At 37.5% G+C, this 22734-nt stretch overlaps 1 long non-coding RNA gene and 1 pseudogene across 6 annotated transcripts in view; both read right to left on the reverse strand.

The window, feature by feature from the left end:
* Nucleotides 1-22734, reverse strand: part of LOC105470239 (uncharacterized) — a 51685-nt gene that overhangs the window by 23513 nt on the left and 5438 nt on the right. Inside the window, exon 1 of one of the 6 annotated variants that reach the window (XR_980390.3) lies at nt 14638-15030. The exons of the other annotated variants lie outside the window; for them this stretch is intronic. This is a non-coding gene — a long non-coding RNA (uncharacterized lncRNA). Of the gene's footprint in view, nt 1-14637; nt 15031-22734 lie in introns of those variants that run through there. 6 annotated transcript variants of the gene reach the window in all.
* Nucleotides 595-14644, reverse strand: LOC139362035 (phosphatidylethanolamine-binding protein 1 pseudogene; annotated as a pseudogene).

Genomic DNA, 22734 nt, shown 5'->3' on the forward strand with positions numbered 1-22734 from the left:
TATGGGAAACTCAGAGTTCCAAAACTTCCATATTATAATATTCAAAATGTCTGATGTTCAACAAAATATTACAAGGCATGCAAACAAACAAGAAAGTATGGACTATGTACATTTAAAAAATGAATAGAAATCTGCACTGATGATACCTGGATATTGGGCCTATTAGACAAAGGCAGTACATCAACTATTTAAAATATATTCAAAAAACAAAAAGAAACCACATACAAATAACTAAAGGAAACCAGGAAAGCATTGTCTCACCACATAGAGAGTATCAATAAAGACATAGAAATCACATAAAGACACATCATAGAAATACTGAAGTTGAAAAGTCCAATAACTGAAATAAAAATTTATTAGAGGGGTCCAAGAACAAATTTAGTTTATAACATTGACTGCAAATATTAGAAAATTAGAAAGATCTCAAAAATAATCATCTAAGCTTTAATGTTGGGAAAGAAAAAGAAGAACAAATTAAATCCAAACTAAGCAGAAGAAAATAAATAATCAAAAAAAATTGAGCAAACATTAATGAAATGTAAAATAAATAAAAACCAAAAAAAGAAATCCAAAAACATACTTGAAAAGATCAATTCTATTAATCTTGGATAGTCAGGTTAACTGAGAGAGAGAGAAGGAGAGAAGACACAAATCACTAATACCAGAAATAAAAGATAGCCCACCATCACTACTAATCCATTACTAATCCCTAATACCAAATGCAGACAAAGACTTTCCTTACAAGAAAAGAAAACTACACACCACTATTTCTCATGAATATGGATGTAAAGATCCTCAACAAAATATTAGCAAATCAAATCCAACAGTGCACAAAACTATACACCACCGCCAAGTGGAATTTATCCCAGGTATGCAATATTGGTTTAACATTAAAAAATCAATTAATGTAATTTATCATATCAACAGATTAAAGAAAAAAAATCATGTGATCATATGCATAGATGTAAAAAAAAGCACCTGACAAAATCCAATATCCATTTATGATACAGACTCAGCAAACTAGGAATAGGAGGGAATTTCCTCAACTTAATAAAGAGAATCTACAATAAACATACAGCTAATATCACAGTTGATGGTGACAAACTTGGAACTTTCCCACTAACATTAGGAAGAAGGCAAGGATGTCCCCTCTCACCACTTCTATTCAACATACTAGGAGTTGTAGCTGGTGCAATTAGATAAGAAAGGAAAATAAAAGGTATACAGATTTGGAAAGAAGATATATAACTGTCTTTGTTCACAGATGACATAGTTGTCTATGTAGAAAATTTTAATGAATTAACATAAAACACCTAGAACTAATAAGTGATCATAGCAAAGATGTAGAATACAAGATTAATATAAAAAAGTCTATTGCTTTCCTATATACCTCTGTGTTTTTGAAATTAAAAAACAACACTTATATTAGCACCAGAACAATGAAATTATTAAGTATACATCTAACAAAACTTTTACAAGATTCCTAGAGGATAACTAAAAACTCTAATTAAAAAAATCAAAGATATACAGGCAAGATAAAGAAATAAAAGCATTCAAATAGGAAGACAGGAAGTCAAACAATTCCTATTTGCAGATGTCATGATCCTGTACCTAGAAAACCCCATAGTCTTTGCCCAAAAGTTTCTTGATCTGATAAACAGCTTCAGCAGTTTTAGGATACAAAATCAACATACAAAAATCAGTAGCATTCCTATATAACAACAGCATCCAAGCTGAGAGCCAAATTAAGAACATAATCCATTTCACAATAGTGCAAAAAGAATAAAATACCTAGGAATATAGTTAACCAGGAAGGCAAAAAATCTCTACGAGAATTACAAAACACTGCTCAAAGAAATCACAGATGACACAAACAAAGGGAAAAACTTTCCATGTTCATGGATAGGAAGAATCATTATTGTTAAAATGGCCATACAGACAAAAGCAATTTATAGATTCAGTGCCATTCCTATCAAACTACCAATGACATTCTTCACAGAATTAGAAAAGACTGTCATATGGAACCACAAAAGAGCTCTAATGGCCAAAGCAATCCTAAGCAAAAATAACAAAGCTGGAGGCATCATGTTACCTGACTTCAAACTATGGGTTACAGTAACCAAAACAAGCATGGTACTTGTACAAAAACAGATGCATATATCAATGAACAGAATAGAGAGCCCAGAAATAATGCCACATACCTACAACCATCTGATATTTGACAAAGTTGACAGTAACAAGCAATGGGAAAAGGACTCCCCATTCAATAAATGGTGCTGAGATCACTGGCTAGCCATGTGCAGAAGATTGAAACTGGACCCCTACCTAACACCGTGTACAAAAATCAACTCAAAATATATTAAAAACTTAAACGTAAAGCCTAAAACTATAAAAACCCTAGAAGATAATTCAGGAAATACCTTTCTGGACACAGGACTTGGAAAAGATTTCATGACAAAGACACCAAAAGCAATTGCAAAAAAAAAAAATTGACAAATAGGATCTTATTAAACTAAAGAGCTTCTGCACAGTAAAAAAAACTATCAACAGCGTAAACAGATAACCTACAGAATAGGAGAAAGTATATGTAACCTATACATCCTTATTGATCCAGAATCTATAAGGAATTTAAACAAATGTACAAGCAGTTTTTTTTTGTAACAACAACAACCACATTAACAAGTGGGCAAAGGACATAAACAGACACTTTTCAAAAGAAGACATGTGGTCAAAAAACATATAAGAAAATGTTCAACATTACTAATCATTAGAGAAATACAAATCAAAACCACAATGAGATAGCATCTCACACCAGTCAAAATGGCTATTACTAGAAAGTCAAAAAATAACAGATTCTGGTGAGGTTGCAGGGAAAAGGGAATGCTTATACGCTGCTGGTGGGAATATAAATTAGTTCAGACATTACAGAAATCAGTGTGGTGATTCCTCAAAGAACTTAAAATAGAACTGTCATTTGACCCAGCAATCCCATTACTGGGTATATAGCCAAAGAAATATAAATCATTCTGTTATAAAGACACATGCACAGGTATGTTCATTGAAGCACTATTCACAATAGCAAAAACATGGAATCAACCCAAATGCCTATCAATAGTAGACTGCATAAAGAAAATGTAGTATACATACACCATGAAATATTATGCAGCCATACAAAAGAAGAATGAGATCATGTCTTTGCAGGAACATGGATAGAGCTGGAGGCCATTACTGTTAGCAAACTAATGCAGGAATAGAAAACCAAATACCACATGTTCTCATAAGCAGGAGCTAAACAACTAGAACACATGAATATTGGGAGGTGAACAACATACACTGGGGCCTACTTGAAGGTGGAGGGTGGGAGGAGGGAGAGGATCAGAAAAACTATCAGGTACCATGCTTATTACCTGGGTAATGAAATTATCTGTACATCAAACACCTGTGGCACACAATTTGCCTATATAATAAACCTGCACATGTACCCTTGAACCTAAAATAAAATTTTTTAAAAATCAAAGACATAAATAAGTTGAAAGATATCTCATGTTCATGGATAGATAGAAAGATTCAATATTGTTTAAGATGTCAGTCTTTCCCAACTTAATTTTATTCAATGCAGCTCAATCAAAATCCCAGCTACCTACTTTGTGGATATCAAAGACTAATTCTAAAGTTTATACAGAAAGGCAAAAGACCTAGAATATCCAACATGACACTGAAGAGGAATTAAGTTGGAGGACAGGCTGGGCTCACACCTGTAATCCCAACACTTTGGGAGGCCCAGGCCGTTGGATCATCCAAAGCTCAGGAGTTTGAGACAAGCCTGGCTAACATGGTAAAACCCCGTTTCTACTAAAAATACAAAAAAATTAGCCAGGCATGGTGGTGCACACCTGTAATCCCAGCTACTTGAGAGGCTGAGGCGGGAGACTCACTTGAACCTGGGAGGCAGAGGTTGCAGCAAGCCGAGATCACACCATTGCACTCCAGCTTGGGCAATAAGAGTGAAATTGCATCTCAAAAAAAATAAAAAAGAAGAAGTTAGAGGACTGACACAATCCAACTTCAAAGCTTACTGCTATAAAGCTACAGTAATCAAGACAGTGTGATACTGGGAAAAGAATAGACAAAGAGATCAATGGAACAGAGTAGAGAGCCCAGAAATAGACTCACACAAATATAGTCAACTGATCTTTGACAAAAGTCAATATCAACAGTGACAAATCATGTTGATAGCATTGTAATGTTATTATGATGTGATGAGCGTTACTTCTCTACCTGTGTGGTCTACGTATAACCCACATCTAATCATGAGAAAAATATCAGATATACATCATATAAATTTCAAAAAAGGGGCATCTTATAAAATTCTTAATCCTCAACACTGTTGAAATCTTCAAAAACAAGGAAAGTCTGAGAAGCTGCCACACCAACAGGAGCCTAAGGAGACATGACAAGTAAATGTAATGTATCCGGGGTGGAATCCTGGGACAGAAAAACATGTTAGGTGAAAAATAAGAAAATCAGAATAAGATCTAGATGTTAGTCTCAGTATTGATTCATTAATTGTAACAAATATACTATACTAATGAAAGATACTAATTTTAGGGAGAAATGGATGAAGGAGTATTTGGGAACTCTCTATATAATCTTTTAAATCTTTTTGACAACTTAAGCTGTTCTAAAAGGTAAAATTAATTTAAAAACAAAAAAAAAAACAGTAACTGCAGCAAGTGTTTACGTCTTAGATGAAAAGAAGACTTTTTTGAGGACTATTGTATCACTAATGTTGTTGAGTATTGCCAGTCCATTGTGATCATAGAAAACCAACTCTTTTTTAGTTGGTTTTCTAAATTATCTCCTGACAAGGCACACATGATTGTCTGAGCTGAGGGTGGACACTCCCACTGTCTCATCCTTGGTATGCACTGCTCCACACCCTTATATATTTGTTTATGATAATTTCTGTCTTATTTGATACATTTGCTATCTTATTTGATATATTTGCTATCTTTTGAGATATTATTGCAATAAGTAGTAAATTTTCAGAATGCTAATTCTAATTCAGGTTTCAACAGTGTCTCTTTTCTCTTATAACTCACCCACTGAATTTTTGGAGCAGAAAATTGTGTTTATTTTTAGCTCCAGAAACTCTTTTGTACCACTCTTGCATCCATTTAAATGTCCTTTGCCTCTTCACCTCCTCCAATTTTCTTCCAGCTGCACCCTTGTCCTTTAGCAGCTCTCTTTCTCCAGGTGTGAGTTCTATCTTTTGTGAGCTAACCTTGCCCTCTGGCTGCCATGATCCTGTGGGCTAGGTGTTGGCTCATCAGGGCTCAAGTCTGGTTGTTGGTGTTCCCTGCATGGCAGCAGCTCTACAGGTCGTAGAAGGTGCAGAGATTTCTGCCTCCATGCTCTGGTGACACTGCAGCAGGCTGACTGCAGGTCATGTGCTGAAACCCCTGTTCCTCCATCCTCTTTGCATTTCCCTAGCTGCAGGGTCAGGAGGACTCAGCCCACATTTAGTATCTTCTTGACCAGGGAAACCAGGCAGGCTCATGGGGCTGATGGGAACTTCCCCCAACGCTTCCCAGGATTTTCCTGGCAGCTCACCAGTGCTGACTTCCAGGTACCTGCCACTGAGCTACTGGGGAGAAGGCACCACTGAAGTCTTCTTTTTGAGATGATCATAGAAGCCCAGGCTGCATGAGCACCCAGATAGATGCCCAGAGTCTCAGCAGCTAATTGGTCCAGAAAAGGTACATGTGGGAATAAAGGAAATGGATCTGGGCTCAGCTTACCATATTCCCAGAATTCTCCCTGAAAGATGGTGTTTGCTCTGCAATGTAAATGTATTATTTCTTTCTGGCCTCCCATCTCTGGCATCAAGTATTCTCCCACTTCAAATACTCAAATACACCAGTCACATTGGATCAGGGCCCACCCTAATGCCTCATATGAGGCACTTAATTACTTTTGAAAAGATCCCATTTCCAAATAAGGTCACATTCTGAGGTACTGGGGTTAGGAGTGCAACAGATATTTTTTGAGGAGCACAATTCAATGATTACACCCTCTGTGATCATTTTAGTTGTGAATACTTTTACCTGTGACTTCCTCTTTTAAGATTTTTGGTTTTTTTTTTTAACCATAAAAATTATATATTTTTACATGGTTAAATGAGTCAAATTGTTTCTTTTGGACGTCTGAGAATGAAAACACTTTCTATTCCAAGCTTTTAGGATTGCTCTTCTATATCTTATTGAAATAATTTTATTGATGTTTCATGTTTAAAAGTTTAGTCTATTGGGAAATTAATCTGTGCATGGTACAGAGTGTCTGTTGACTTAAGCACAAACATGTCTTTCTTAAGGACAAACATTAGTTCTTGCCACTGCAAGGAAGAAAATGTCTCCTAACTGACTCTTAATTAGAAAGAACACATTTCCTCCCATGGAATCAGTAAATCACACCATTATCCATGGTGGTATTTAGTTCTTTGTTCTTTTTCTGCTTCCCTTTCAGCCTTAGCAGAGTAAGAAAGCAGCCACAAACCTGCTTTAAATGCCTCTCCCTTAGCAACACAATTAGAGCCTCAGAAATGCACAGTCTAGAAAAGACTGGATTAAATTATTTGTCAAGAACAGTTACTCTCTCTCCTCAATCTCCATCTGGGTGAAAAGAAATGTGTTACCCATTCTTACATACATGCACAAACATACATACATGTTCGCACACATTTATATGTATGTATATAGAAAATATTGAATTAAAAAACACTCTAAAATCTAGTTTTCTGTACTTTCTTATTTTCTGGAAATGGACAATTAATGTAATGACAATTTTATCTCTTTTCTTTCCAATGTTTTTAAGCTTATTTTTTGTCCTATTGCATTGTCTAGAATTTTATGAACAACTTTGATTGATAGTTATAGGTTTACAGCACTTCATCTGCAATTCCTAAACGCCAAAAAACTCTGAAATCTAACATCTGTGGCAAACTCTTTGGGTAATAAAATCTGACCTGAACCAATGTGGACTATTTGCACTCTTTAAGTATACAACTTGGGGCAAGTGCATTTGGTGGCCTAGGCAGTAACATGCTTGATTATGGACTGCTCTCCCGGTCCTCACTGGGGTTGTTTTCCAAGGTATAATATATATATGACATTGTCTTTGAGAAATCTGAAAAAAAAAAAACTGATTGTGAGATTTAATTGATCCCAAGGATTTTAAAGGGTTTCTGGAATCTTAGATCATGGATCATGCGTATGTTTTTCTCTAGTGTTTAATCATTCAACTTGTTGTAAGTTGTTGGCTTGCAACAGATGCTTTTTAAGTTAAAGTGGTCTTCCATGCCATGAATATTTATTGATATATTTACTTTTTCTACTACTTATTGGTCATTTATATTTCCTGTGAAAAGTATCAACAGTACTTAGACTTTAAAATGTTTGGAGACTTCTGGTTTTTGGCCTGAAATGTGAGGAGCTTGGTCTTCACTCCTATCCTTGTAATAAGAAGAAAACAAAACCAAACTGAAAATTAGCAACTCTTCTTAGATCCATAAAGAACTGAGACCACAGGGAAAACAACTGCCTCCAAAATTGGAAAGACAGGTGTATACAGAGGATCACAACTTACTGGAGTAGAAATTAAATAATTCAAATATAAAGCTGTTGGCTTTTGGATTATTTGAGAGAAATGAGACTATGTGGCCTGAGTCATGAAGCATGCAGCTACAACTTCTGCTTCTCCAGTTATGGATTAACTCCCTTCCTTATTCTTGTACTGTAGAGAATTAGAAAAGACTGAAAAGGTACCAGGGATAAGACCCCCTTGAGCTCACTACCCTCCTTTACAGAGTAATAAGTAATTCTCCCTGGAATGCAGCAATCTTTAACCAACCGAATCTCTGTAAGGTATGCATTGGTCTTGTATGGAAAATGTCATAATCCTCCTGAACCTCTGTCTCTGCCTATATCAAGGAAGCCCAAACTTCTCCACTTTGGAACGCTGACTCATTTATTTGGAGCCTGTGATTCTCAGTTGACATCCTTAAACTTTGCATTCAAATAAACTCTATACTTAATCATATTTTCTGAGTCTCATTATTTAAGGTTGACACCTATGAGCAGAAACCTTCCCAGAAACTAGTACTGGGGTAGAAAATCCTGAACTGTAATTGATGAGTTTCTGGAGGCTCAGTGTGGTGTGGATGAGCTTAAAAGTTAAAAACTTCAGGTGGCCCAGTCTTGAGGGGGTGGGAGCACACTTAATTATTGAGTTTTACTTCCAGAAACTACCAGGTTCTCATAGTGGGGACTGAAGATTAAATCCCCTTCTGCTTCCAGTAGGGCGATATAGTTTGAATCTGTGTCCCTGCCCAAGTCTCATGTTGAACTGTAATCCACAATGTTGGAGGTGGAGCCTGGTGAGAGATGATTGGATCGTGGTGGTGGATCCTTAAGGAATGAATGGTTTGTCACCATCCCCTTGGTGCTATTCTTATGATAGAGTTCTCACGAGATCTGGTTGTTAAAAAGTGTGTAGCACCTCTGGGAAAACTGGCTAGCCATATGTAGAAAGCTGAAACTGGATCCCTTCCTTACACCTTATACAAAAATTAATTCAAGATAGATTAAAGACTTAAATGTTAGACCTAAAACCATAAAAACCCTAGAAGAAAACCTAGGCAATACCATTCAGGACATAGGCATGGGCAAGGACTTAATGACTAAAATACCAAAAGCAATGGCAACAAAAGTCAAAATAGACAAATGGGATCTAATTAAACTAAAGAGCTTCTGCACAGCAAAAGAAACTACCATCAGAGTGAACAGGCAACCTACAGAATGGGAGAAAATTTTGCAATCTACCCATCTGACAAAGGGCTAATATCCAGAATCTACAAAGAACTTAAACAAATGTACAAGAAAAAAAACAAACAGCCCCATCAAAAAGTGGGCAAAGGATATGAACAGACACTTCTCAAAAGAAGACATTTATGCAGCCAACAGACACATGAAAAAATGCTCAGCATCACTCGCCATCAGAGAAATGCAAATCAAAACCACAATGAGTTACCATCTCACGCCAGTTAGAATGGCAATCATTAAAAAGTCAGGAAACAACAGATGCTGGAGAGGATGTGGAGAAATAGGAACGCTTTTACACTGTTGGTGGGAGTGTAAATTAGTTCAACCACTGTGGAAAACAGTGTGGCGATTCCTCAAGGATCTAGAATTAGAAATACCATTTGACCCAGCAATCCCATTACTGGGTATATACCCAAAGGATTAAAAGTCATGCTACTATAAAGACATATGCACACTTATGTTTATTGTAGCACTGTTCACAATAGCAAAGACTTGGAACCAACCCAAATGTCTATCAATGATAGACTGGATTAAGAATATGTGGCACATATACACCATGGAATACTGTGCAGCCATAAAAATGGATGAGTTCATGTCCTTTGCAGGGACATGGATGAAGCCAGAAACCATCAACCTCAGCAAACTATCACAAGGACAGAAAACCAAACACCACATGTTCTCACTCATAGGTGGGCATTGAACAATGAGAACACTTGGACACAAGGCAGGGAACATCACACACTGGGGCTTGTCAGGGGGTGGGAGGCTGGGGGAGGGATAGCACTGGGAGAAATACCTAATGTAAATGACAAGTTGATGGGTGCAGCAAGCCAACATGGCACATGTATACCTATTTCACAAACCTGCACATTGTGCACATGTACCCTAGAACTTAAAGTATAAGAAAAAAAGTGTGTAGCACCTCTCCCCTTGCTCTCTGTCTTGCTCCTGCTCCCACCATGTAACACATCTGCTCCCCCTTTGCCTTCTGCCATGAGTCAAAGCTTCCTGAGGCCTCCCCCGAAGCAAATGCCACTGTGCTTTCTGTACAGCCTGCAGAACCATGAACCAAATAAACCTCTTTTCTTTATAAATTACCTAGTCTCAGGTATTTCTTTATAGCCATGTGAGAACAGATTAATACACAAGGGGCAGAGAAAAGAAGTTATTTTGAAGTACTCCAGAGCATTCTATTTGAACAAGCCCTGCCATTAAGGGAAACTGTTTGCCAGAGCCTAACAGACTGAGGTTTTACCAGAGCTTAACTGGGAGAAGGAAATAGCCAACTCCAGCCCCTTCTAGCTTTCCCACCTCATGAAAGGCATATAGGGGGAGAAAAGCAACTGAGAAGCACTTGTGAAGTTCACAGCCCAGACTCATAGACTTACTGAAATACTGAGATCTTTACAGAACTATAGAAAGCTTCCCCTCCCCGACACCTTACCACCACATCAGTAGGGCTCCTGTAAAACAGGGTAGGCAAAATCATAGACACCCAAGGAAATTTTATCTTCCTACACCTACAGCTACAGCAAACAGTAAACACACCCTAATTCCTAGTCAAATGAGCATACAAATCTCACACTAAAGGCCTATCAGTCTCAGTTCCTTTTACCCAATATATCATGAAATGCTTTCAACAAAAAATTACAAGGCACACTGAAAGACAAAAAACACAATTTGAAGAGACAGAAGAGAAAGCATCAGAACGAGACTCAGATATGACAGGAATGTTGGAATGATTAGACAAGGAATTTAAAACAACTATGAATAATACACTATGGGCCCTAATGGAAAAAGTGGACAGCATGCAAGAACAGATGAGCCATGTAAGCAGAGAGATGGAATCTCCAAAAACCTCCACCTTTTGCCTATAACTACACAGACCCACCAGCAATTAATTAACAATTAATTGTTAATTCTATTTACAGCTATAATTCTCACTTTCTCATATCTAATATTGCATACTTTCATTCTATTTCTCACTCTTTCTGTCTTGCTTGTCAGACTTGCCAGAAACTTATCTATTTTCCTGATCTTTGCAAAGAAACAATTCTTGATTCCTTTTCTCAATTGCGCCTACTAGTTGCTTTCTAATTAATTAACTTCTGCTTTTATCTTTATTAATTCCTTTTCTGCTTCATGCTGTTATTTTATTTTTTTTATTCAAGGTTTCTATTTTTATTCAACTATAAGCAAACAGCAGAATTACAACATTCAGCAACTCCAGACCAGCTTTTCTTATCCCCATGAAGAATGATCAATTTAATAGACACAGATTGAAGGATTCCTGATAAGCTGTCAGCTGGCACTGCTATAGGTCTAGATGGTCATGCCCCAACAACAGCAAAGTCACTCTCTCTACTGTTTTTTCCAGGAATGCTCTTTAAAGGGACCAGAACGAGACACTGACACCTATTAAGGCATCTGCGATGTGCCATGTTAGGGTTTAGCCTCAGTGCCAGCCTCTGGTTGTCAAGGTGAATGACAGCACCATAAAAACACACTGTGTACAATTCTGTACTCAGGAGCACAAAGGCAGAGGCAACCAATTCTTTTTTTTTTTTTAACCTCCAAAAAAGATTCGTTGATGCTTTCCTTTATTACTATAGACGTGGTCTTTTTCCCCCCAATTTTTCTTTCTTTAAATTCTGGGTTGCTATTTTTTTGTTATTATTATTCTACTTTAAGTTCTGGAGTACCTGTGAAGAACGTGCAGGTTTGTTACACAGGTATACATGTGCCATGGTGGTTTGCTGCACCCATCAACCCATCATCTAGATGAGATATTTCTCTTAATGCTACCTCTCCCCCAGCCCTCTATGCCCCAACAGGCCCTGGTGTGTGATGTTTCCCTCCCTGTGTCCATGTGTCCTTGTTGTTCAACTCCCACTTATGAGTGAGAACATGCGGTGTTTAGTTTTCTGTTCTTGTGTTAGTTTGCTGAGAATTATGGTTTCCAGCTTCATCCGTGCCCCTGCAAAGGACATGAACTCATCCTTTTTTATGACTGCATAGTATTCCATGGTGTATATATGCCACATTTTTCTAATCCAGTCTACCATTGATGGGCATTTGGGTTGGTTCCAAGTCTTTGCTATTGTGAACAGCGCCACAATAAACATACGTGTGCAAGTGTCTTTCTAGTAGAATGACATTTGAAAAAAATGCTCGTCATCACTGGTCATTAGAGAAATGCAAATCTAAACCACAATGAGATACCATCTCATGCCAGTTAGAACGGCGATCATTAAAAAGCCAGGAAACAACAGATGCTAGAGAGAATGTGGAGAAATAGGAACGCTTTTATGCTGTTGGTGGGAGTGTAAATTAGTTCAACCATTGAGGAAGACAGTGTGGCAATTCCTCAATGATCTAGAACTAAAAATACCATTTGACCCAGCAATCTCATTACTGGGTTGCTATTTTTACATTAACAATTTGATGACCCTACAACAGTCATCCAAAATATCTCCCATATGGAGTTTAAATTTGATCAAAACATAAACCTGACTGAGTGAATGAGTGACTAGAATTATAAAGCACAGGCAGCAGGAAAAGTCACCATAAACTGCCATCTGAATGCTTAGGTCTTGCCTGTGCAAAAGGGAGTGGGAAGAGGAGAAATCTGCACACAACACTGAACTGGGGAACACGACTTGGGACTTCCAGGACAGTTCAGGTCCCTGAGCTGCCCCCTACTTCCTAGACAGCTGTTCCTACAGTTTAGGCATTTAGTAGTCCCACTCAGCCTGGAAACATGTGCTGGCCACCAGGACCTGGAGCTCGTACTTTTTATGGACGGACGCCCCCTTGAATTTGCCACGGTGGTCTCCAGATAGGTTGCTTAAGATGGACTCTTCACACCTCAGCAGCCTGTCCTGCTGGTGAACCAGCCAGACATAGCGGTGGAGGCCTGTGGTCTTGTAAGGCCCCGAACCTAGGTAATTGGAGAGGACTGTGCCACTGTTGATGTCATTATCCTTCATGTTGACCACCAGGATATGATGCCATTCACTGTATTTGGGATCCTTCCCCGTGGGAGCACCCGGGGCTGTCAGGACCAAGGTGCAGGGTTTCTCCAAATCAAGAGCATCCCACAAAATGCTAGTGGGTCTGTTCTTAACCTGGGTGGGCGTCAGCACTCTGCCCAGCTCGTGCACCTCTGCCCCGCCGTAGGTGACATGCAGTGGGTGCTGCAGTTGCTCGTCCACTTTCTGCAGGCTCAAGGGCCAGACCACTTGCTAAGGTCCACCTGCATGGGGCGGGGACGAGTGGAGTGTGCAGCCGGGAAGTGCCACTGTAGGCATAGGCCAGGCGCAGGCGGCAGCGGCGACTCAGAGACCTCAGCCTGGTTTTATTTTATAGTTATCTTTTTAATCTCATGAAAGTAGTTATTGTTCATTTATTTTCATTATTTTTTACTGGTTAATAAAGCCATTTAGATCCTGAGTCCAGTGTAACTGCCACTGTAGTGAAGAGGTGACCTCATAGGAGCTGGGACTGGCAGGGGAAGAATGACCAATCCCTGTACAGTAGTGGAGTAGAAGGGTAGAATAAGAAGGGTAGAATGAGCCTTCTGTTTTCCTGGTCATAGATATTCCTTTACTGTATCTATTTTAACGGTGGAAAATAGTTCATCATGGGGATGTATTACAATTTGTGACCACAATCTCCAAATATTGAACATTTGGGTTCATTCGAAGGTCGGTTTATGAAATATCTATTGGGCACCAGGCCTTGCATGAGGGGCTGGGAATATGATAATGAGCAACGGACATATATTCTGTTCTTAGAATATTTTACTGATGAAAATGATGCAACAGATAAGTCTTAGCAATATCTATTACTGCATCTTTAGAATAAATTCCTAGAATTAGCCTTGTTAGGTCAAAAGGTGTGCACATTTTTGCAGCTTTGTTGCATCCAATCAGCCACTCTTCACATATTAGAGTCATTAGTACTGAATACTGCCCACCTTCTGAATGATCACTATTATATTTAAAAATATTATTTGCCAGTTTAAGTGTAAAATTATGTCACACATTTGTTTTTGTTTTCATTTATGGCCAGTATTTGTTGTCCATTCTATAGTATGTGAACCACTCACCCATGTCCTCTGATCATTGTTATATTATTAGTGTTTTGTCTTTTATATTTTGGCTTTTATCATATACATAGGAAGAACATCATATATATGTCTTTCTCTGATAATTGTGTTGCTAACATGAAATCCGTATCTTTGTACTTTGCCTTTAATTTAGTTTATGACACTTTATGACATATAAATATTTTAAACTTTAAGTGGTTGAGTCTGTAAATTCTATATTGATTTTGCCTTTGTAGTGATGTATAGAAGGGGTTCTATATCCTAGTGATTAGACAAAGGTTTCCATTTTCCTCATGCTATTTTTATTCTTCCATGCAAGGCTAGGGCCTTTTCAAGGGGCCTTGTCCAAAAGTGGGAGCAGAATACTCATTTGATAAATTTATCAAGTGCCCCTCTGTGCTGGGGAGATGCAATCCTTAGCTTTCCTGATGACAAGCCTAGAAGAGCTGGTCTGACCTTTGCCTGGTGTTCCTCAGAGGTGGGGGTTGCTGCTGGGGAAGGAAGGAAAGCCATGACATGTGACAGGGTTCATTTGTAATCTGGCTTATTTCTAGGCATTTTGGGTTATGCAAATTAGGTGAATCTTTGGTTTCAAGACCCTTGTGGATGCTGCTGAGAAATAACAAAGACTTTAGTCCAGAAACTCACTGGAAGTGGAGTTTGAGGGTAGTCAACTCTGCTCAGTAGCTTTTCAAGGTTGGAGGGAGGGCTTCTTCAGGCTGGAGTCAAAAGTGGTAATCCTGGTTGATTTCTCTGCGGGCTGGAATTTACACACACCTGGGAACACAATACCAACTCTAAAAGTGAAACCTTGGCCCTCTGCCATTTGCTGCTGACCTTGCAAGACATAACAACAGCTAGATGTTATGGGTTGAAGTGTGTCCTCTCCCCCATTCAAATGTTGAAGTTCTAACCCCTAGAACCTCAGATTTTGACCTTATTTGTAAATAGAGTTATTACATAATTAGTTAAAATGAGATCATACTGGGGTAGGATGAGCTCACAATAAAATGTGACTGGCATCCTTATGCAAAGAATGCCAATCCTGCCGGGTGCGGTGGCTCACGCCTGTAATCCCAGCACTTTGGGAGGCCAAGGCGGGGCGGATCATGAGGTCAGGAGATCGAGACCATCCTGGCTAACATGGTGAAACCCCGTCTCTACTAAAAATACAAAAAAGTTAGCCGGGCATGGTGGTGGGCGCCTGTAGTCCCAGCTACTCGGGAGGCTGAGGCAGGAGAATGGCATGAACCTGGGAGGCAGAGCTTGCGGTGAGCCGAGATTGCGCCACTGCACTCCAGCCTGGGTGACAGAGCGAGACTCTGTCTCAAGAAAAAAAAGAAAAAAAAGAATGCCAATCCTGCTGACACCTTAATCTTGAACTTCAGCCTTGAAAACCAGGAGACAATATATTTCTCTTCTTTAAGGGAGTGGTGCTTTGTCACGGCAGCTCTAGAGAACTGATACACTAGGGCTTATATGACACTTCATGCCAGATACTGTCCCAAGTCTTGTAGAGTGTTAAGCCATTATATCCCCTCCACAGTTTTATTGGGTAGGAGCTATGAATGCCCCCACTTTGAACTTGAGAAGACTGGAATATAGACATGTTTAGTAATTTGGCCAAGATCTATCTCAAAGCTAGTAAGTGGCAGAGCCACAACCCCCATGTCTGGCTCCAGAGCCACCAAACTGTTCCCTTTGCGCATTTGAGAATGTGGTAAGAATCCATCTTGGAGAGTCTTAGAGAATCCTGCTGTTCTTAACATAATTTAACCCCAATCTAGCTAAATTCTGTTTTCCCTGATGTACTTTGTAAATTTTGATTAGATTCATAGAGAGTTTTTATTTCTCAAAACATGATAGATAAATACTGATATACAATATAATACCACTTAAATATTTTTCACTTATGTATAAGGCTTATCTGTGCATTTAAAACAAAGTTGTGGGATATTTTGTGGACCAAACTTGAAATGCTGGTTATGGTGAAACCGGAGATGGGGATGGGAAGGAAGCCTGGGGGACTGTGTGTGATGAAGGGACCCTCCCCTTTATAGAGATACATCACACACACACACACACACACACACACACACACACACAATTGTGGTAAAAAAAAAAAAAATACCTAGCACAAAAGGTACCATCTTAATAACTTTTAAGTGTATAGTTCCGAGGTGTCACATCTATTCACATTGTTGTGAAACAGATCTCTCTGGAGCTTTTTCAAGTTGCAAGTCTATGCCCATTAAACAGCAACTCCCCTTCTCTCCTTCCCTTCTTCCCTTGGTCACCACCATTCTACTTTCTGTTGCTATGAATCCGGCTACTTTAGACAGCCCTCAAAGCAGAATCATACAGTACAGATACTCCTCGACCTACATTGGAATTATGTTGATAAACCTGTGGTTAGTCAAAAATACATTTAATATACCTAATCTATCAAACATCACGGCTTGGGCTAGCCTATCTTAAACATGCTCAGAACACTTACATTAGCCCACAGTTGGGCAAAATTAACTGGCAAGGGTGGAAACTGTGGCTCGTAGCTACTGCCCAGCGTTGAAAGAGACCATGGTACTGAATAGCCTTAGCCTGGGAAAAGATCCAAACCTAAAATTAAAATATGGTTTTTACTAAATGGATATTGCTTTTGCACCATTGTAAAGTGGAAAAATTGTGAGTCAAACCATCACAAGTCAGTGATGACCTGTACTTATCTTTTTTCTGACAGGCTTGTTTCACTTAGCATAATGTCCTCAAAGTTCACTTATGTTGTTGCACAAAACAAAATTTTCTTCCTCTTTAAGGCTAAATAATATTCCCTTGTATGCACATACCACATTTTGTTTATTTATTCATCCATAAAGGGACATTTGTGTTGCTTTCACCTATCAGCTGTTGTGAATAATGCTGCTATGAACATGGGTGTGCAAATATCTCTTTGAGGGACTGCTTCCAATTCATTTGGGCATTTACACAGAAGTGGAATTGCTGGATCATATGATAATTCCATTTTTAATTTTTTGAAGAACTGCCCTATTGTTGGGGTCCTCTCTTCTATTCCATTGGTCTATTTGTCTGTTTTTATACTGATAACACACAGTTTTGATTACTGTAGCTTTGCAGTATGTTTTAACATCAGGAATATCAGGGCTTGTGAGTTCAACTTTATTCTTCTTTTAAAATATTTTTCAGCTATCTGGAATCTCTTGAGATTTCACATTAATTTTAGAATAACTTTTTCTATTTCTGCAAACAATGCCATTGGGATTTTTATAAGGGTTGCATTGAATCTGTAGATCACTTTGGGTAGTACAGACATCTTAACAATATTGTCTTCCAACTTAAGAACACAAAATATCTTTCTATTTATTTAGTCTTCCTTAATTTCTTCCAGCAATATTTTACTGTTTTTAGTGTACAAGTCTTTCTCATCTTTAGAGTAGATTTGTTACTAAATATGTTATTCTTTCTATGCTATTTTAAATAGGATTGTTTTTTAATTTCCTTTTTCAGATTGTTCACTGTTGCTGTATAGAAATGCAAGATTTTTGTTTGCTGATTTTAAATCCTGCAACCTTGCTGAATTTGTCTATTAATTCTAATAGTTTTTCTGTGTGTGAAAGCTTCTGGGTTTTCTACATAAAAAAAAATCATGTCATCTGTGAGCAGAGATAATTTTATTTCTTCCTTTTCAATTGAATGCCCTTTATATATTTTTACTATTCAATTGCTCTAGCTAAGACTTCCAATGCCATATTTAATAGAAGTGGTGAGAGGGGAGATCTTTGCCTCATTCCTGATCTTAGAGGGAAAGCTTTCCGTTTTTCACTGTTGAGTATGATGTTAGCTGTGGGCTTGTATTAACTGCCTTTAGTATGTTGAGGTGGTTTACTTCTATTCCTATATTGTGCAGTGTTTTTATCACCAAGGGACGTTGACTCTTGTTAAATGCTGTTTCTGCAACAGTTGAAATGATCATGTGACTTTTGTTCTTCATTCTGTTAATGTGTTATAACTTTGATTCATTTTCATAAGTTAAATCATCCTTACATTCTAGAAATAAAACCCACTTTATTTAGGTCATGGTGTATAATCTTAATGTGCTTTGAATACTGTTTGCTGGTATTTTGTTGAGGATTTTGGCATCTACATTCATCAAGGACATTGGTCTGCAGTTTTCTTTTCTCGTAGTGTCTTTCCCTGGATTTGGTATCAGGGTTATGCTGATCTATAAAATAACCTAAGTATTCCCTCCTCTTTAATTTTTTGGAATAGTTTCAGGAGGATTGGTGTTAGTTATTTTTAAATATTTGGTAGAATTCTCCATTGAAGACATCTGGTCCTGGACTTTTCTTTGTTGGAAGGTATTTGATTACTGACTCAATTTCCTTACTTGTTATTGGTCTGTTCAGACTTTTCGTTTCTTCATGGTTCAGGCTTGGTAGGTTGTGTGTTTCTAGGAATGTGTCCATTTCTTTAGGTTATCAAGTTTGTGGAAATATAATTGTTCTTAGTATCTGGTTTCATTGATTTTATTTCTATTCTCTATTATAATCATTTCTGCTATAATCTTTATTTCCTTTCTTCTCCTAACTTTAGCTTTAGTTTGTTCTTTTTCTGCTTTCTTGAGATGTAAAGTTAGGTTGTTTATTTGAGATATTTCTTCTTTTTAATATAAGGCATTTATTGCTATCAACTTCCCTCTTAGCACCGCTATTGCCATAGCCCAGAAGTTTTGGTATGTTGTGTTTTCATTTTCACTTGTCCCAAGGTATTTTTTAATTTCCACTGTGACCTCTTCTTTGACCTATCGGCTGTTCAAGAGTATGTTAATTTATTTACACATATTTGTGAAGTTTCCAATTTTCCTTGTGCTATTGATTTCTAGTTTCATCTCATTGTGATCAAAACCTTTTTGAATTTGTTAAGAGTAATTTTGTGACCTCATATGTTGTCTTTCCTGGAAAATGTTCCCTGTGCACTTGAGAAGATTGTATACTCTGCTGTTGTTGGGTGGAATGTTCTGTGTATGTCTGTTAGGTCCAATTGGTGTAAATGTTTCAGTCTTCTCATTATTGATCTTCTGCTTAGTTATTCTATCCATTATTGATATTCTGCTTAGTTATTCTATCCATTATTGAATGTGAGGTATGGAAGTCTCCTACTATTATTGTGTTTCTATCTATCTCCCTTCAGTTCTGTTAGTTTGCTTTATATGTTTAGGACTTCTGTGGTTTGGTACACAAATATTTTTTGTCATTATATATTTTTGGTAAATTGACCCTTTTACCATTATACAATGTCTTTCTTTGTCTCCTGTAACAGTTTTTGATTTAAAGTGTCTTTTGCCAGATATTGTGTAGGAATTCCTGTTGCCTTTTGATTACCACTTGTATGAAATATTTTTTCTATCCTTTCACTTTTAGGCTATTGTATTTTCAGATCTAAAGTGAGTTTCTTGTAGACAGCATATAATTGGATCCTGTTTTTGAATCCATTTAGCAAATCTTTTTTTTTTTTTTTTTTTTTTTTTTTGAGACAGGATCTTGATCTGTTGCCCAGGCTGGAGTGCAGTGGTAAGACCGTGGCTCACTGCAGCCTGAATCTCCCAGGTTCAAGCAACCCTCACACTTCCGCCTCCCCAGTAGCTGTGACTACAAGTGTGCACCACCACACCTGACTAATTATTAAAAATTTTTAGAGAGATGGGGGCCTCACTATATTGCCAGGACTGGTCTCAAACTCCTGGGCTCAACTCCCCAGTAGCTGTGACTACAAGTGTGTGCCACCACACCTGGCTAATTTTTAAAAATTTTTATAGTGATGGGGGGGGGGTCTCACTATGTTGCCAGGGTTGGTCTCAAACTCCTGGGCTCAAGCAATCCTCCTGCCTTGGCCTCCCTAAGTGCTGACACTACAGGCATGAGCTACTGCGCCCAGCCCAATCTGTATCTTTTGCTTGTGGAGTTTGTTTACATTTAAAATAATTATTTCTGGGGAAGGACTTAGTATTGATATTTTAGTTGTTTTATTGATCTTGTAACTTTTTTGTCCCTTCTTTCCTCTCTTAGTGGCTTCCTTTGTGTTTTATTGGTTTTTCACAGAAGACATAAAATTGAAAAGGTTTTACAACCAATTCAACACAGACTACAGCCAATAATAATAGATCCTGGTTGTTCACCATCATACTATTGTACTGGTGTGCTCTTTTAAAAAAAAAAAAAGTCTAAATGCTGTATTAATTTGCATTTCTTTGATTACTTCTAAAATTGAGTATTGCTTTATTTCCTTCCTTCTTTCTGTCCTTTCTTCCTATTTCTGAGAATTGCCTTTTCATATTATATGCTTATTTGGTGTTGATTGTCCATTTATTAATTTGAAACATTTTTTGTAAATTAACAATATTTACTTTATCATCTTTTGCAAATATTTTTCCTAGTTTGAAATTATCTTTCAGTTTTGTTTATGGCATATGAAAGATATATACAAATTTATCATTATACATATTTAACATATGGAAGTTTTATAACATCATATAATCAAATCTATTCCTCTTTTCTTTATGGTTTCTGCCTCTAGTATTGTGTTATCTAGTGCTAGAATTACTTGTCAGGAGTCACATTTTCTTTTGAACCTATACTTCCAAGTATTACTTGCACTTTATTCTGTTCATAACAGTTTCAATGTTCAATCCATTGAATGTTCTATATCTTATGATAGTCCTTGAGATGAGCTGTTTATTTTTAATTAGTTTTTGATTGATCAAGACATATGTTCAAGTAAAATTTTCCTTTAGGTTTTATTGTCTATTTTTGAACCATTGTATTTCTGACAGTGTCTTTCTGTTGTTTTCTCATCTGAATAAAACCTGAATAAGAGCTCTTGATTTATAGACTTTTTCAGCAATGTTTTCTATAGGTTTTTCTCTATTGGCTTTTAAAGTTGCAAAAACTGTTAGGGGTTTTTTAATTTATTTGAATTTTTTTTCTTGTTTAGATAATTTGTATTCTTTATTGTCCACCCAACCCCTGCAGATGGGAATTTTTTTTAAAAAGAGAATATGTGTGTCTTACCTGGATGCTTATACTTTCTTTAATCTTGAAATTTAAAAATTGCACATAGTTGTGTGTAAACATAAGTGCTCCAAATTTTAATTCAGGTATTTTTATAGCTCAGGAAAGTTTTCTGTTATGACTGTATTATTGTGTATACTGCGTGTGTTTTCTTCAGAACATTAATTACCCATATGTTAGATCTGCCATTTTCTTCCATATCTACTATCTTTTTTCTCATGTTTTAAAATTCTTTGTCCCTATCTAATTGTTTACTTATTTTGCTACTGGAAAAGTTTCTTAAATGACCAATGTTTAAGTTTTCCATTTATTTTTGTTTTGCTGTATTGATTTTTTTTTTTTTTTTTTTTTTTACTGATACATTGCATATTTTATTCCTGGTATTGCACTTTTAATTTCCTCACCATTTTGCCTATAACTTCTTTATTTTCTTTCTTAGTTCAGCTATTTTTCAGGGGCATTGGAATCTTGTTCTATACCACTTTACCTTCCCTTCTTATTTCTTGCTTTAAAGAGCCTATGTATGGTTGAGACTTATGGTTACCACAAAGCAGTTGCTCTCAAAAATTACCCCCCTTCTTGGTAATAAAACAATGTTGAAAAAATATACCTCCCTGCCTTTTTAATACCATGAACACTTACACCTTATAAATTATAAAATATTTTTATAGGTTCCCTTTTTACTGTAGTTTACAACCTTGAACAAGGCAAGATCTATTCAGGCTAGACATTTGCCCACAGCAGGCTATAGACACTCTCTTGATTCCTAGCACCGTCTCTCTGGTTGCTGTTAGTATTTATTCTGGCTGATGTAAAATTTCAAGCCCAGTGAAATTACTAAATAAAACTGTGGGACCAGGAAGGGAAAATTAACACTTTGTAGTTGCATCATCTTTCACTATCTTGTTGGTGTCAGGATGAGGAATCTGGGAAGCAGGGTCTGTCCATTGTCTGTTCAGCCTTCAGGCTGGTAGGAATAACACCATAACCTGTGTCTCCCTTTGTCATGATGAGCCAAAAGGATCTATTTTAAAAACCTCACCTCTGTGTACTAGCACCTCCAGGAAGTTTGTGGTGTCCAATAAGCAAGGGTCTAGGGAAGCAGCCTCTGCTTGGCTCCTGCTGCTGAGTGGTGAAAACTGGAGTAGGTTTAAGGCTACCTTGCTACTTGGCTTTATTCTGATAACTGAGCTCCCATCTCTCTCCAGATAATCCCAACCCCAAGGGCTTACATCTAGTCTTTGGAGCTATTTCTGTTCTTCATTTTTATTTCCTTATCAGTCTTCCTTTAATGTTATGCCTGCATTGCTCACTCTTTCATGCCTACAGCATTGATTCACAGTACAAGAATTTGAAGATCTTTCAAATTATTCAGTGATGGATCACCTAAAATTTTAAGGTATTTGCCTGTTTGCTGAAGATTCCTTCCAGCAATTTAAAACTTTGCTCATTCTCAATGGCCTCTTGGTCACTTCAGCTTACCAAATCTGACATTTGAAATAGATGCCATCAGGTGGTGTGGTTTGTGAGATGGCTCTGCTTTACCCCAGAAGGATGCAACTTCAGGGGCTCTACCACTATGCTCACTTTTCTAGAAAATGGAAAGAAACACCTCTACTTGGAAACCTTGAGACCATTTTTGAGGTTTGGGGATAAAAGTGGT

The sequence above is a fragment of the Macaca nemestrina genome, chromosome 2 (assembly GCF_043159975.1).
Source record: "Macaca nemestrina isolate mMacNem1 chromosome 2, mMacNem.hap1, whole genome shotgun sequence".
In the NCBI taxonomy this organism is placed as follows: Eukaryota; Metazoa; Chordata; class Mammalia; order Primates; family Cercopithecidae; genus Macaca; species Macaca nemestrina.